The 17,273-nt window shown below is 37.1% G+C and overlaps 1 long non-coding RNA gene across 1 annotated transcript in view; it reads left to right on the top strand.

Moving 5' to 3' along the window:
• The window catches only part of LOC118239417, a 65,948-nt gene extending 49,517 nt beyond the window's left edge, over nt 1-16,431 (top strand). The window contains exon 3 of the long non-coding RNA XR_004771454.1: nt 16,331-16,431. This is a non-coding gene — a long non-coding RNA (uncharacterized LOC118239417). The remainder of the gene's footprint in view (nt 1-16,330) is intronic.
• Nucleotides 16,432-17,273: the final 842 nt, after the last annotated feature.

Raw genomic sequence — 17,273 nt, 5'->3', positions numbered from 1 at the left:
TGTTTAACATTTCTCTATTCAGAATAGCAAGGAAATAGAACCATCATGCATGCTCACCAACAGAGGAACAGGTAGACACAATAGAATTATAGTGAAATGTTAGGAAATATAAAATTTGGAAAAAATAGATAAAACATGAAAAGATTATAGTAAGTGAAGTGTCTCATTCTCAGAAAGACAAAAATCCCTTGTTTGCTCTCTTATGAGGATTCTAATTTGTAATATTTATATTTATGCAAACAAGGGATTATAAGTGTGCTTATAGAATACAAAACTGTGTATGAGACCAGGAGAAGGGAATCAGTGGTGTTGAAAAAGTGTGTATGTAAGAGGGTCAGAAGTTCACATATGGCCAATTATATTCAACTTAAGAACATTTTAAAGTACTATAAAACCTCAGTTAGCTGGAATGTAGAAAGGAGAAAGTATAAGGATTAATGGTATTAGAAAAAATGATATCATGGTAAACTGTGAAAGTTCTGGTTAAGCTATTCTCATTAGATTCCTGTTGTAAATGAAGTAATACAGAACATTGAAGTTCTATGTTCTATAAATAGCCCAGTTTAAAATGAAGTAAATAAAAAGTGGTTGCTAAAAGTTAATGATGACTTTACCAGAACTTCATGATCTAATTGTCCTTCCTTAAAATTCTACTTCTACTTTGTCCAAAATAAACTTGGTAACTATTTTGGTATAGAATAGAAAAGTCTCAAGGTGATAACTTCTCACAAGATCTATAAACTTGTCTTCTTCAGTTATCTCTGTCTTCCATTTCTTAGTAAAGATAGATGATACCCCCCAAAATGGCAAATTACTTTAAACTCCAGAAATGTTTACTTCTTCATCTCTTTGGTATTTTTACACTATAGAGCAATTCTGTTCTTTTTTTCCTTTATCATTCCCTTTATTCTCGTTATTTAAAGTTTGTTTAAATCTCTTAGTCATCAAAGGAAAAATAACATTTCTCAAAACCCATAATGTCCCCAGTGTAATTATGACCAAAACAATAGTTCATGTTTTAAAAGACTATTTTCTCTGAGCCCATGCTTCATGTGTGTCCCATCTCTCTTTCCTAGAAGCCATTCTTGTGTTCTCTGATTGTCCCATTCCTTTCTGTTCCATTTATGTTTAATAAAGACTTTTTCTAAACTTGCTGCTCTACTTATCTATTTTGGAAAATTTCTTCAGTCTAAAGTATTTTCTAGGGGGAATATAAAGGATAATTTTGAGTGCTGATTCATTTGATTCCCCAATAATTTTTTAAACATAGTTTCTATTTTAAGGTACATGAATGATTCTTTGGCTTCCCTTCTCAAATAGAGATGATGATATTTCATAGGAAATAATAAAGCTGATGGGGGATGTCCTTCTGTATATATGTTTCTTTTATTGGTTGATGAATAAAACACTATTTGGCCAATAGCCAGTAGAGGCAGGAAGATAGGTAGGACTAGGAGAAGAGGAGAATTCTGAGAAAGGTAGGCAGAGAGTCCGAGAGGGACGCCATGTAGCAGAGGAAGGAATAATACATTCAGACCCTTCTGTAAGAGAAGACCACTGGAAATACTTAGATTAATAGAAATGGGTTAATAATTAAAACAGAGCTAGACAATAAGAAGGCCTAGTCACCGACCAACAGTTTTATAATTAATATAGCATCTGTGTGTTTATTTGGGGCAACGAGGCAGCAGCACCAGGCTGGAAAGAAGCTCCAGCAACAAAAACCCACAGGTTCAGGGCAAAAGTTTCTTTGTTCAGTACTCAAGAATCATTGGTCTACTTGATGTGTACCATAATACTGGGAATAAACAAATAAACAAACAAAAATCCAATAATCTTTGCCCTTGAAATTCAGGCATACCCTGTAGGCCTTGTGAGATAAGTTTCAGATGACTAGAACAAAGTGACTAACAAAAGAAAATGAATAACATAAATTCTTCCCAGTGTTTATAAATTTTATTTCTACAGTGTTCAGAATAGCAATACATTTTTAAAAGGCAACTTAAATACTTTAATTATAAATACTTTCTAGTTATGAAACAACAAAAATTATCTGGACTATCAGCAGGTCATAAGCCTTCTCCTGGTAAAGGATCTTCCTTTGATGCTAATGGCTCTGACTGATGGTAGTAGTTACTGTAAGTTGGAGTGGCATATGGCAATTTCTTAAAATAAGACCACAGTGAAGTTTCCTACATCAATTGATTCATCCTCTTTGAAAGATTTCTCTATAGTTTGTCATGCTGTTTGACATCACTTTAACAACAGTAGAACTTCTTTCAAAATTGAATCTTTTCAAGCCCTTCCACTGCTTTCTCCACTACGTTTGTAAAATACTATAAATCTGCTGTTGTCATTTCCACCATGTTCATACTGTATGTACCAGGAATTAGAAACTACTTATTTTTCCTCACCCCAAGAAACAGCTCTTAACTGTTTACCATGAGATTGTAGCAATTCAATCACATCTTTAGGTCCCATCTATAATTCTAGCTCTTTTCCTTCCAAAGCTGAAGTTACTTCATACACCAAATGATTGAATCCCACAGTTATCCATGAAGGTTGGAATCAACTTCTCAGAAACTCCTTCTTATAGGATACCATTTAATCTACTTTGATTTTGGCTTCTCTCCTTGATTCACTGATGTTTGTAATGGTATCTAAAAAGAATAGATGTTCTCCAGGAGATGTACACTTTTGTTTTCTTGGATCCACCAGAGCATCACTATCCCCTGATGTTTTAATCTTATTATCTATAGTATTTGATCCAAGAGCTGTAGATGAATGTTGTGGTTGCAGGCACAAGAACAATGTTAACACTATTCCATATCTTCCTTGGAGCTCTTAGGTAACCAGTTGATTTGGCAATTACCAGTACAACTTTGAAAGGTTATCTTTGTTTTTACTAGAAGTAGATTTCAACAGTGACCTCAAAATGTTCATTAAAGCATACTATAAATAGATATATTATTCTGGCTATATTAATCCATATAGAATTCTTTGTGATCTAAGGGATTTTCTAATGGTAAATTAACCCTGGCCTCTAATTAAAGTTGTTGGCTGCATTAGCTCCTAATGGGAAAATCAGACTGACCTTTAAAGACTTGAAGCCATATGTTGATGTCCTCTCATAGTTATCATTGTTAGCATTAGTTTTCAACGTGACATATTTGCAAAGAAGAAACCTCCATTGAGAAATTGCCTTCATTTGATTGGCCTGTGGGCATGTCTAGTGGGCATGTTATTAATTGCAAATTGATGCAGGAGGGCCAAGCCCACTGTGGGCAGGGCTCTCCCTAGGTAGGTGGCCCTCGGGAGTATAGGAAAAGTATTTGAGCAAGCCAGAGGAAGCAAGCCTGTACACAGCATTCTTTCATTGTCTCTGCTTCAATCCCTACCTCTAGCTCCTGTCCTGGTTTCCCTTGAAGATGGACTGTATGTCTGGCAAATAAGCCCTTTCATTCCTCAAGTTAAGTCAGTTTTTTTTATCACAGCAACAGAAACAAACAACAACAAAACAAAACAAATGAACAAAAAATCAAAAGTAAGACAGCACCTAGTAAAGTCCTACAGGGCATCTTCTCCTAATAAAAGGTTGTTTGTTTAATGTATATTGAAAATCTGTTGTTTAGTAATAGTTTCCTTCATTTCCTGGCTAGATCTTTTGCTTCTACATAATTTTCTACAGTCTCTGCATCAGTTACTTTACCTTGCAATTTAACGTGATTGAGACAATTTCTTCACTCAAATCTTAAGACCTCATTTCTTTGAGCTTCACCCTTTTTCTATGCAACCTCCTCATGTCTTGAAACTTCCTTAGAACTGAATAACAGGAGCCTCATTCCAAATCAGACATTAGCTTATGGGGATGTTGTAGCAGATTGCTCTTCTTTCAAGACCATAAATCTCATATTTCAGCAAGAAAACTTTTCATGGTCATATTATTCATGGAATTCAGTGGCATAACATGCTTACTCTCCTTCAGGAACTTTTCCTTTGTATTCATAATCTGCCTAGTGGTGCAAGAATATCTAACTTTTGTTTTTATTTAAAATGAGAGACTTGGGACTCTTCATCTGAATTTCATTATGAGAGGCCACTGTGGAATCATTATCTGGCCTATTTTCAACATTGTTGTGCCTCAAGGAATAAGGAGGTCCTTGGAAAAAATGTAAGAATGACTGCTCTGTGTAGCAGCCAGAAAATTTGTCAATTAACTTTCTTCTGTGGCCACAGTTCATGGCACCCCACAAAAATTACATTGTCATCACAGATCACTAATAACAAATCACTGTAACTGTTATAATAAGAGTGAAATATTATGAGAATACCTACAATGTGACACAGAGATATAACATTAACACATGCTATTAGGGAAATGGCATGGATGGACTTGTACTTGATTGGCACAGGCTTACCACAGACCCTTAATTCATAAAAATTGCAGTATCTGAGAAAAACCAAGTAGCCTGCACTAAAATGAGATATGACTGGATAGTAGATTAAAATGGTTATATTGAATCTAGAATACATCATATAATACTTTCTTTGCATGATATATTCTCTATGATGATAGTTATTTGCTCTTCTAGGTATCATATTAATTTGCCAAAGTTGACATGCCCAGAAAATGTAACATTCACCCCAATATAAGATTATAGCATTTCAATTGTTTCAGGATAATTTAAATTATGCTGTTGTCACAATCCCCAAATTTCAGTGTTTTTACAGTATTTTTGTGTCTCATTTGTGTAACATGGTGACCATAAGCTGTACTCAGTGACTAGTCATTATACAACCAAAGATGATAGAGCAACCACTGTGTAAAACATTACCCATAGGAGTTACATAAAGATAGCAGTGCAGGGTATCACAATGACAAATAAGTTGTGTGGCCTGAAATGCTACACAACTATGAGCAAGAACTTTCACACACAGGTAGTTGGCCAGAGTCAGTTGCATGGCCCCACCATTCACAATGAGACCCTAAAGTATAAGTGTCTAAAGTCAAAGAGTCATAAATAATTCGGAGAGTAGTATAGCACAAACTTGCTATCTTCTTGATCAGATTTGCAACTACCCAAATTGTCATCAGAGAGGCTTCATCCAGTACCTGATGGAAACACATGGAGACCCACAGCTGAACATTAGACAGAGCTTGATTATCCCACTGAAGAAATAGAAGGATTGTAGGAGCCAGAGTGGTCAAGAACATCACAAGCAAACTCACAGAAACAACTAACCTGGCTACTAGGAACTCACAGAATCTGAACCAACAATGAGGGAGCCTGCATCCGACTGACCTAGGTCCTCTACGTTTATGTGTATGTAGCTTGGTCTACTTGTTGGACTCCTAACACTGGGAGCAGGTGGTGTCTCTAACACTTTGGCTGGCTCTTGGGAAACTATTTCTCATATTTGATTGCCTTGCCTAGCCTTAATACAAGTGGAGGTGCTTAGTCTTACCTCAACTTGACTTGCAATGCTGTGTTGGTACTCATGGGAGGCCTGGTCATTTCTGAATAGAAACAGAGGCGTGGATGTGGGGGCAAGGTAGAAGGGAAGGGAGATGGAGAATGGGAGGAGAAGTGGGAGAGGAAACTGTGGTCAGGATGTAAAATAAATGAGTTAATTAAAATATTCAAAATGCAAGAGAAGGGGAGAAGAGGAGGGGAGACAAGAACATGAGCAATCAGGAAGATTGAATGGGGGGGGGAGAATAGAGGAGAGCAAGAAAAGAGATTCCATAATAGAGGGAGCCATTAGAGGTTTAAAGAGAAATTTGGCACTAGGGAAATGTCCAGAGACCTACAAGGATGACCCCAACTAAGAATCAAGCAATAGTGGAGAGGCTACCTTAAATGCCCTTCCCCTATAATGAGATCAATGACTACCTTAAATGCCATCCTAGAGCCTTCATCTAGTAGCTGATGGAAACAGAAGCAGAGACCCACAGCTACATACTGAGCTGAGCTCCTGGAATCCAGTTGTAGAGAAGGAGGAGGGACAAGCAGAGTGGTCAAGACCATGCTAGAGAAACCCACAGAAACAGCTGACCTGTCCAAGTGGGAGCACAAGGACCCCAGTAGTAAAACTGGGGAACCAGCATTGGACAGAGCAAAGCCTTCTGAATGTGTGTGTCAGTTAGGAGGCCTGGACGGTCTATGGGGCCTCTGACAATGGAACCAGTATTTAACCCTAGTACACAAATGGACTTTGGGAGTCCATTCTCCATGGAGGGACACTCTCTCAGCCTAGATACACGGGGGACGGCCCTCCCCCAAATGATATGACAGACTTTGATGATTCCCCCATGGAAGGCCTCTCCCTGGGGAGAGGCCTTTTTCAGTGCCATGAAAAAGATGGTTTGTTTATTCCTAGATTTTCATTGCACATGTGCTTATCCTTCTCATGCATGTATTTCTTTGCTTATACATTTATATAAATAAATATATGATTTATTTAAAAATAATAAATAAAATTTATTTAAAAAACATTACTAAGCCCTTTCACATGCAGCACTTTTCATTTTATGTTAATTTTAAAATTTTTTATTATTAGTTCAAATTAGGAACAAGCTTGCTTCACATGTCAATCCCCTCTCCCTTTCCCTCCCCTCCCCCCACCATTCCCCCATACCCTCGACCTAACCCCCACCCCATCCACCCTCCACTCCCCAGGCATCCAGGCATGGTAGGTCCCTAAATGGGGGCTCCCCAAAGTCCACCACATCATCTTGGGCCGGGCCTAGGCCCTCCCATTTGTGTCCAGGCTGAGAGTGCATCCCTTCATGTGGGATGGCCTCTCAAAGTCCCTTCTTACACCAGGGAAAAATACTAATCCATTACCAGGGGCCCCCTAGAGTTCAGAGGCCTTCTCATTGACATCCATGTTCAGGGGTCTGGATCAGTCCTTTACTGGCCTCACATACAGCAGTCTGGGGTCCATGTGCGCCCCCTTGTACAGGCCAGGTGTTTCTGTGAATTTCACCAGCCTGTTACCAAGCCCGTTGATCTTCATTCCTCCCTCTCTGCAACTAAGTTCCAGAATTCAGTTCAATGTATATTTGTGGATGTCTGCCTCTGCTTCCATCAGCAAATGGATGAGGGCTCTAGAATGGTAGTTATTAGTCTCATAGGGGAGGCATATTTAGGTTATCCTCTCCACCATTGCCTAGATTGTCCGTTCATGTCATCCTTGCAGGTCTCTGGAAATCTACCTAGTGCTAGATCTCTCCTCGGACCTAAAGTGGCTCCCTCTAATTGGTATCTCTCATTCTGCTCTCTCTCCTCTATTCTTCCCCCAACTCACTATTTCCGCTCCTCCATTTCCACCTCTCCTCTCCTCTCTTCTCCTCTTCTCCTCCTCTCATTCTGGCAGCTCCCTCTCCCCTACCCTCATGCTCCCAATTAGCTCAGGATGTCCTGCCCCTTCCCAATCCTGGGGTCCATGCGTTTTTCCCATTGAGTCCTTCGTGTTTCCTAGTTTCTTTGGTGAAGAGTATTATAGGCTGGTAATCCTTTGCTCTATGTCTAAAATTCATATATGAGTGAGTACATACCATGTTTGTCTTTTTGTGACTGGGTTACCTCACTCAAGATGGTTTCTTCTAGTTCTATCCATTTGCCTGCGAATTTCAAGAGTCCATTGCTTTTTTCTGCTGAGTAGTACTCTGTTGTATAAATGTACCACACATTCTCTTTACATTCTTCAGTTGAAGGGCATCTAGGTTGCTTCCAGGTTCTGGCTATTACAAACAATGCTGCTGTGAACATGGTGAACATATGTCCTTGTTGTATGAACATGCATTATTTGGGTATATGCCCAAGAGAGGAATGGTTGGGTCTTGAAGTAGACTGATTCCCATTTTTCTGAGCAACCACCATACTGATTTCCAAAGTGGTCTTACAAGTTTGCAACGGAGGAGTGTTACTTTGTCTCCACATCATCTCCAGCATAGATTGTCATTGGTTTTTTTGATTTTAGCCATTCTGACAGGTGTGAGGTGGTATCTCAGAGTTGTTTTGAGTTGCATTTCTCTGATGGCCAAGGATTTTGAGCACTTTCTTAAGTGTCTTTCAGCCATTTCAGATTCCTCTGTTGAGAACTCTCTATTTAGTTCTGCACCCCACTTTTTAATTTCATTGTTTGGTGTTTTGGTGGCCAGCTTCTTGAGTTCATTGTATATTTGGTAATCAGCCCTCTTTCAGATGCGGAGTTGGTGAAGATCTTTTCCCATCTGTAGGCTGGCATTTTATCTTGCTGATTGTGTCCTTTGCCTTACAGAAGCTTCTCAGTTTCAGGCGGTCCCATTTATTAATTGCAGATCTCAATGTCTGTGCTACTAGCATAATGTTCAGGAAGCGGTCTCCTGTGCCAATTTGTTCAATGATATCTCCCACTTTCTCTTCTAGAAGTTTCAGTGTGGCTGGATTTATGTTGAGATCTTTGATCCTTTTGCACTTAAGTTTTGTGCATGGTGACAGATACGGATCTATCTGCAATCTTCTGCATGTCCGAATCCAGTTGTGCCCGCACCATTTGTTGAAGAACCTATCTTTCTTCCATTGTATAGATTTAGAATCTTTGTCAAAAATAAGGTGTTCATAGGTGTGTGGGTTAATATCAGGGTTTTCAATTTGATTCCATTGGTATATCTGTCTATTTTTGGGCCAATACCAAGCTGTTTTCAGAATTGTAGCTCTACAATAGAGCTTGAGCTAGTCAGGGATGGTGATGCCTACAGAAGATCCTTTATTGTACAGAGTTGTTTTGGCTATCCTGGGTTTTTTGTTTTTCCATATAAAGTTGAGTATTGTTCTTTCAAGGTCTGTGAAGAACTGTGTTGGGATTTTGTTGGGGACTGCATTGAATCTGTAGATTACTTTTGGCAAGATTGCCATTTTTACTATGTTGATACTACCTATCCAAGAGCATGGGAGATCTTTCCATTTTCTGGTATCTTCTTTAATTTCTTTCTTTAAAGTCTCAAAGTTCTTACTGTACAGGTCTTTTACTTTTTTGGTTAGTGTTACCCCAAGATATTTTATGTTGCTTGTGGATATTGTGAAGGGTAATGTTTCTCTGATTTTTTTTTCTCATTGAATTTATCATCTGTATATAGTAGGGCTAATGATTTTTTGAGTTAATTTTGTATCCTGCTACTTTGCTGAAGGTGTTTATCAACTGTAGGTGTTCCCTGGTAGAGTTTTTCAGGTCACTTATGTAGACTATCATATCATCTGCAAATAGTGAAAGTTTGACTTTTTCCTTTACAACTTGTATCCCTTTGATCTCCTTTTCTTGTCCTATTGCTCTAGCTAGAACTTCAATTACAATTTTAAAGAGATATGGAGAGAGTGGACAGCCTTGTCTTGTTCCCGATTTTAAAAGAATATCCTTGAGTTTCTGTCCATTTATTTTGATGTTGGCTGTTGGATTGATGTATATTGCTTTTATCATTTTTGGTATGTTCCTGTTATTCCTGGTCTCTCCAAGACCTTTATCATGAAGGTATGTTGGATTTTGTCAAAGCCTTTGTCAGCATCTAGTGAGATGATTATGTGGTTTTTCTTTTTCAGTTTGTTTTTATGGTGAATTACATTGATGGATTTTCATATGTTGAACCATCCTTGCATCCCTGGGATGAAGCCTACTTGATCATAGTGGATGATTTTTCTGATGTGTTCTTGGATCGATTCGCCAGTATTTTGTTGTGTATTTTTGCATCGATGTTCATGAGGGATATTGGTCAGTAGTTCTCTTTTTTAGTTGTATCTTTGTGTGGTTTGGGTATCCAAGTGATTTAAGCCTCATAAAAAGAGTTTGGCAATGTCCCTTCTGCTTCTATTGTATAGAACAATTTGAGGAGGACTGGTATTAGCTCTTGTTTGAATTTGTGGTAGAATTCTGCAGTGAAGCCATCTGGCCCTGGGCTTTTTTTGGTTGGGAGTCTTTTGATGACTTCGTCTATTTCATTAGGTGTTATAGATCCATTTGAACTGCTTATATGTTCTTGGTTTAATTTTGGTAAGTGATATCTATCCAGGAAACTGTCCATTTCCTTTAGATTTTCGAATTTTGTGGAGTACAGGTTTCAAAGTATGACCTGAAGATTCTCTGTATTTCCTCAGTGTCCACTGTTATATCCCCTTTTTGTTTCTGATTTTGTTAATTAGCTTGCTCTCTCTCTCTGCCTTTTGGGTAGTTTGGATAGAGAGAGGTTTGCCTATCTTGTTGATCTTCTCAATGAACCAACTCTTTGTTTCATTGATTCTTTGTAATGTTTTCGTAGTTTCTACTTTATTGATTTCAGCCTTCAGTTTGATTATTTCCTGGCCTCTACTTCTCCATGGTGAGTTTGTTTCTTTTTGCTCTAAACGTTTCAATTGTTCTGTCAATTCTCTAGTGTGACTTTTCTCCAGTTTCTTCCTGTGGGAACTTAGTGCCATGAACTTTCCTCTTAGCACTGCTTTCAGGGTGTCCCATATGTTTGGGTATGTTGTGTCTACATTCTCTTTAAATTCTAGGAAGTATTTAATTTCTTTGTTTATTTCTTCCTCAACCCAGGAATGGTGCAATTGGGTGTTATTCACTTCCCAGGAGTTTGTAGGTTTTCTGCCATTTGTATTGCTGTTGAATTCTAGCTTTAAATCATGGTGATCTGATAAGTTACAGGCGATTATTTCAATTCTTTTGTATCTGTGGAGGTTTTGCTTTGTTGCCAAGTATGTGATCACTTTTAAAAAAGGTGCCCTGTGGCGCTGAGAAGAAAGTATATTCTTTTGTGTTTGGATGGAATGTTCTATGGATATCTGTTAAACCCAGTTGGGTCATAACTTCTGTTCGATCATTTGTTTCTTTGTTAAGTTTCTGTCTGGTGCTCCTGTCTAGTGGTGAAAGCAGGATGTTGAAGTTTCCTACTATAAGTGTGTGTGGTTTTATGTATGGTTCGAGCTTCAGTAATGTTTTTTTTTTTTTTTTATAAATGTGGGTGCCTTCATATTTGGGGCAAAGATGTTCAAAATTGAGACTTCATCTTGATGGACTTTTCTTGTGATGAGTATGAAATACCCTTTTCCATCTCTTTTGATTGATTTTAGTTTGAAGTCTAATTTGTTAGATATTAGGATTGATATACCAGCTTGTTTCTTGGACCCATTTGATTGGAAAATCTTTTCCCAACCCTTTACTCTGAGGTAATGCCTGTCTTTGAAGTTGAGGTGTGCTTCTTGTATACAGCAGAAGGATGGATTCTGTCTTTGTTTCCATTCTGTTAGCCTATATTTTTTATGGGCAGGTTAAGACCATTGACATTGAGGGATATTAATGTCCATTGATTGTTGGTTCTTGTTTGTTTGGATTTATGTCGGTGTTGGTGTTATGTGTGTATTTTGCCCTCCTGTTTCTTTTTCATGTTTGGCAAAATAGGAATATCTATTGCCTATGTGTTTGTGAGTGTAGTTATCTTTGTTGGGTTGGAGTTTTACTTCCAGTACTTTCTGTATTGCTGGATTTGTGGATATGTATTGTTTAAATCTGGTTTTGTCATGGAATATCTTGTTTTCTCCATCTATAGTGATTGAAAGTTTTGCTGAGTACAGTATTCTGGGTTGGCATCCATGTTCCCTTAGTGTTTGTAGGATATCTATCCAGGACCTTTTGGCTTTCAAATTTTCCATTTAGAATTCGGGTGTGATTCTGATAGGTCTGCCTTTATATGTTACTTGTCTGGGCAGGTCTACTCTTGTTCTGGTGGGCTCAGGCAGAAGCAAGCAGGGATTGATGGAGGAGGTTGGGGGGGGCAGAGCAGTGCCCAGACTCACCTGAGGCTTGGGTGCCCACCGCAGGACAGAGGGCAGAGTGTAGATGTTTTATATTAATTGTCAAGCACAATTACCCAGCCACCTCCAGCTGAAAGGGAGTGTTATGGAAGTAAAAATTTTCATTTTTGGAGGACTATGCTGATAGTTAAACCCTGAGACTAATAATCACCAGAGTTTAAAGAGAAGAAATTCTATGCCATACATGTTGGCTTATTATCATTTTGTCCTTGCATATTCATCTCTTTTTACTATCTATGTCCCTTCTGCTCTCTCTCAGTAACTGTTTCCTTCCTCCTTACTTTATCACCATTTGTGCCATCTGGCAACATTTTGGATCTTCATTTTTATTAGTTTGTTTCTTCTTTCTCCCTTGTAAGTTTTATATATCTCTATTTTTGTCTATATGCATATTTTTCTTTCCGTCTGTGTCCTATCTCTGTTTATTCCTGTCATCATGTTTTCCAAAATTTGTATTTCTGACTCTGTGTGTTTTAGTCTCCATGTCTCTTTTTACCTCCATTTCCAACTACTACAGCTATCAACAGAGTCAGCTGTCACTTCATGCAGCTACTTTGAAATGATAAAATGTGCTTGAGGATAGGATAGATAGTGATATAGAGAATAAAATTTTCATGATTAGTTGAAAGTTGAATTAGACAAGTGTTGTGGTCTTGTCAGTTTAAGCCTTATTAAGAACCAACTTTGCTTCCTATAAATAGAACTTCATGAATATTGCTGCATCTTTGCTTTCTAATTAGATATCCAATAGGACCTTATGACTATTTCTGTGATCAATAGATTTCATTGTACCTAACAACAGAATTAGAAGATGTCAAGGATTGAGAAAACAAGTTTTGAAATTATTTAACACTTTGTGTATTTATATATAACACTTTGTATATATATATATATATATATAATATATATATATATATATATGTGTGTGTGTGTGTGTGTGTGTGTGTGTGTGTGTGTGTGTGTGTGTGTGTGATCCATATTTATGAATACATGATGGGAAAATATTGTGATGATGCCAGAATTTCCCTGATAGTAATAATATTATGAGAATTCATATGTGTTCTCTGCAATTGGATGATATTGTCAGTCTTCATATTTCCATAAATTAAGCTTGTTTTATTTCCAAAAATACAATATAAGGACAAACTACCAACTCAATGTGTCTGGCACTTTAAGGAGGAAGAGAAGAAAGTCTAGAAGGCAATTTTCAAACTGTATCAGAATATCACCTGAGAATAACATCATCATTGCAATCAACTGTCAAAAGCTTTAGTTCAATTACATTTTTAAAGACTCTCTAGTCAAGAGAGTACTACTTATATCAGAATTTGGTACTCCAAGGAAAGGAATACTAATGGATTCATTAGCCATTGTCCTATCAGCTTCCTTGTTTACAATTTTGCACATGGTCTTTGGGAGGCAGTGATTGTGTGCCAACTCTAGGGAATCAATGAACACAAAGCACTCTGGGGGGAATATGAACTACAGGAGTAAGAACTATTGCATATTTATGACAATGGTAGGGAGAACAGACTATTTTTGGGGGAAAGGTAATTTCTAAATAATTGAATAGAAGCAAAATTGCTATCATAGTAAGTATTATGCATGCTCCTATACACTTTCTTCACACAATGGTAAGCTGGTTGTAAAATCACCAAGAGGAAAGTTATAATACAATAAACCCAAGATTTCCATGAGAAAGCTCGAGCTGCTTCTGACACTTTTATTATTTAAACAGATGTGTGGAACTGTATGTTTGGAGCCCACTGGTCAGTCCTACGACATTCCTTGATCAATGATGATATTTCAGGCTGACTGCTGCTGCAGATGAACACTGCTAGGAGATTGATTACACTGGCCTTTTTCTTTGACTGTTTGAATTGGCAGTTTGGCAGATTTTGTCTTCCAATGGGAAATCTGAATCACCCGTTGAACATGCTGCAAACTACTTCTCTTACTTTCTTTTCCCTTACAATTTACCATATATAGGCAAATATTAAATGTATTCTGTTTGACTAAGCACTGTATTACTCTTACATCTCTACAGTGGGAATTTACCTCCTTAATGCTCAGGAGACAAAATTTATCACGTTATGACTTGGTATAGCATTGAAAGTCTAGGGAAAAATAATTTATTACACATTAAAACATTTGTCTTTTATAATACAGACTCAAAGTCAAAACCCATTTTCTGTGATATTCTGTTGTCATGATCTTGGATAAGTCACAACTATTATGTTCTTGAAAAGTAAAATCATGATAATAATGCCACAATGAAATTTTGAAAGATCACAATACTATATAACAGACTAGTAATACATGTTCGAAATACACAAATGCTCAATAAATTGTAAGTATAAAATACAGTTTATCAAAAGTTCTTGGCTCAGGTTTATAAATATATTTAATAAGTATATATGTCCAGTTCTTGTAATCTTCATTGATCTTAAATGAAAAGTGAAATGAAACTGAATGTATGAAATAATAATGGGATTAACTTATATTCCAGTGATAATTTATCTAGTTAAAGTCAAATACTAAATTTTTCTTTCACCAAGAACAGAGAAGGATTAATTATGAAAGGTAGCAATATTTCTAGGCTGTTTTTAAAGACTGAGTTATCAGTTACTGGACATAGTCTATATATTTCAGCAATTTAAGAACATGACCATTTGGTGAATGGATTCTTAAAGATCCTTCTCAGTAATCAATGTGACCCACTAATTATAAGATATCAAAATAATTCCCAGTCCTTTCTGGGAAAGTTAATGGTACTTTCAGATAGCTTTCAGATAGAAACAGTGAAGATATAATCATAGTTATAATAGCTTTGGTGTAGGATAGCATGGCTAAGTGTTAAAATAAATTAACCAGCATGATTAAACTGACTCCAATTTGGACATTTGGCTGTAAATTTTGCCGTCTCTGTGCTTGGAGTAGGCAAGAAGTACTTTAGTCCCTTGTCATCTAGCGGTTTCTTTATCACAGTAGCAGGGTTGCTGAAGTCCAGAATGTATGATAATGAGTATGGAGTGATCTCTTTCCCTTATTCACAGGCCTCTCTGTTTATTGCTGAGTCAAGAGCATTGTAATAACAAGGAGCTAGCTATGTTGGCTTGCTGAGCCAGTAGCCACACTCTGGAAATATTCTGATGTTTCTTTATTCAATGGATTTTGAAATTAATTCAGGGAATATAGAATCCCACCCAGTACTTGATATCACTCTGATACTTTTATAATCTGCTAAGGTTTTGTTTCTTCAAGTACAGATCGATATAAAAGAATAAACCTTTTAAAAATATTTGTACATCATTAAACGATACCAGAAGCTCTTCCTGTCTTTCCACCCAGGTTTTCTTATATTTTTTATCCCGATGATCATTGTGCTTTTACCTTTCAAACCTTCTTTGTCATCATCTATCCTGGGTTGATGATAAACCATGTGTGGCACACCGCCTCTCATCTTCTGATGCTCACTTGGGGTAAAACTATAAAATGGTTTTGATTTTTTTCAAAACATCTCTTGATGGTTCTAGAGAGAATTCCCTTTGTAAGTTCACCCCATTTTTGTTTGTTACACTTTTAAACTCTTCCATTTCAAATGTTTAAGACTTGGTGCTGTCCATTTTTGAATGTAGTTGTCACTGCTGTATAAATGCCATCCTGTCACATAAATAAACAAAAGGGTTATGTGTTCTGATGAGTCTAATGAAGAAGGTAAATAGTTATATAGGGCATGGCATTCTAGAGCCTGAGGTATGAAGAACACTGGTGAGACCCGTTCATGGGAAGAGCAGAAAAAGGAAAAGCAAAGGAGAAAAAGAGTAAGCAAGATAATCAGAGTTAAAATTGGTTAATCTGGTGAGAGCTTAGAATCTGATACCTGTAGCGTATTTGGAAATTAATTTCATGAAAACGAGGGAGGAGGAGCTTGGGATGAAGGCTAAGGGCAAATGGCTTGAGAAATAAATGGTCTTAAATAATCCATAGACAAATGAGTTGATCCTAATAATTGGGTCATAGCCAAAAATTAACGAAGATCAAAGAAATAACCGAGGAGCCTATCTTCATGCCCTCGAAAGCCAAAAGGACCGAATTCAGCTTTCCCTTTGCCTCTAGCTGAAGCTACTGAGAAGTTTTATGCTGTGAGCTGTCACATGCTTTAACTCTGTTCTTCCAAATGTTCTTCCACTGCTATGAAAATAAAGCCCAATGTTGGTAGATTATTACTTCTGCAATGGATATTTGAAACCTACACTAGAAATTTGAGTATCTCTTATTTGAAATACTCGGAAGCAAAGATTTTTCATATTTGGTACTTTTAGACTTTTCAAATCCCTTTGTAGACTTTACAAGTTGAACACCCTGAATGGTGTTTCAGAAGATTTTGGAGTTTTAGGTTGGGACATCAATTTATAGATGTGGTTTCACTGAGGCAAATGTGTGTATGTGGCTCAACTCTGATTTTCTTTTGTTTTGTGTTTCAGCTGCCAAAGAACGTGAACAATGAAGCTGCCACTTCTTCTGGCCCTGGTGGTCTGTTCTGCAGTCAGTACAAATTTGAAGATGGTATCAAAAAGAAACTCTGGTAAGTTGTTATAACTTTCTGGTGTATGGTCAAAATGTGTGGTTTCTGCGAACATTCATAGGATACCCATGACTTTAACTAGGAATGTCTTTAAATCAAAGTGCTTTCATTCTAGCTCTACTGGAAAGCAGCCAAAATAAAAATGAAGTTTGTTGTCTACCACTGAGAAAATGTTGGGAAACCAGTGGAATTTGTCAAAATTCAATGACCAGTATACTCTCAGCAGACACAAAATATGAAAGGGCTATTTAGAGTTGGTTACATTTGCTGGTGAGTAACACCTGGGAGCAAACATTTATAAATCAGAAGAGCAGAAATCTTTTAAAAAATACATATCCTTTGCCTCCTAATTGATTGTACAGCAATATACTTTAAAGAGATGCTTTTGAAAAACATCAGTGAGCATTAGCTCTCCTTATCTGTACAGAATCCCTAATAGGAAGATATTTAAAACATTCAGTTTCAAATTATAGCAGTTAGTAGTTAATTTCCTGAAGAGAATTTTTCTTGAGTAGTAACACCTATTCCTAGAACATTGCTGTCTAGCAGCCAATCATGATTATACTAAGAGATTGGCTGTCCTCAGTAGATATTTCAATCACAACTTAATCATTGTTTAATAACACATGGAGATGTGTCTTTCAGTTTTGATTACATATCCTAGTTATAATTACAAAGCATGAATGAGGTTTTAACAATTGATTTTCTGAATATTCTACTAAGGCATTGAAGAATGCATTATTATATAAAAACAAAAGATCAAGTCAGGCTTTCCACTGATTTCTCATTCCATTATTTCCATTCAATTAATGTACTTTACTATCATTAAGTCTAAAATCACA

Source organism: Cricetulus griseus, chromosome X (assembly GCF_003668045.3).
Source record: "Cricetulus griseus strain 17A/GY chromosome X, alternate assembly CriGri-PICRH-1.0, whole genome shotgun sequence".
NCBI classification, from domain to species: Eukaryota; Metazoa; Chordata; class Mammalia; order Rodentia; family Cricetidae; genus Cricetulus; species Cricetulus griseus.
This window is presented reverse-complemented; position numbering and strand designations above follow the sequence as displayed.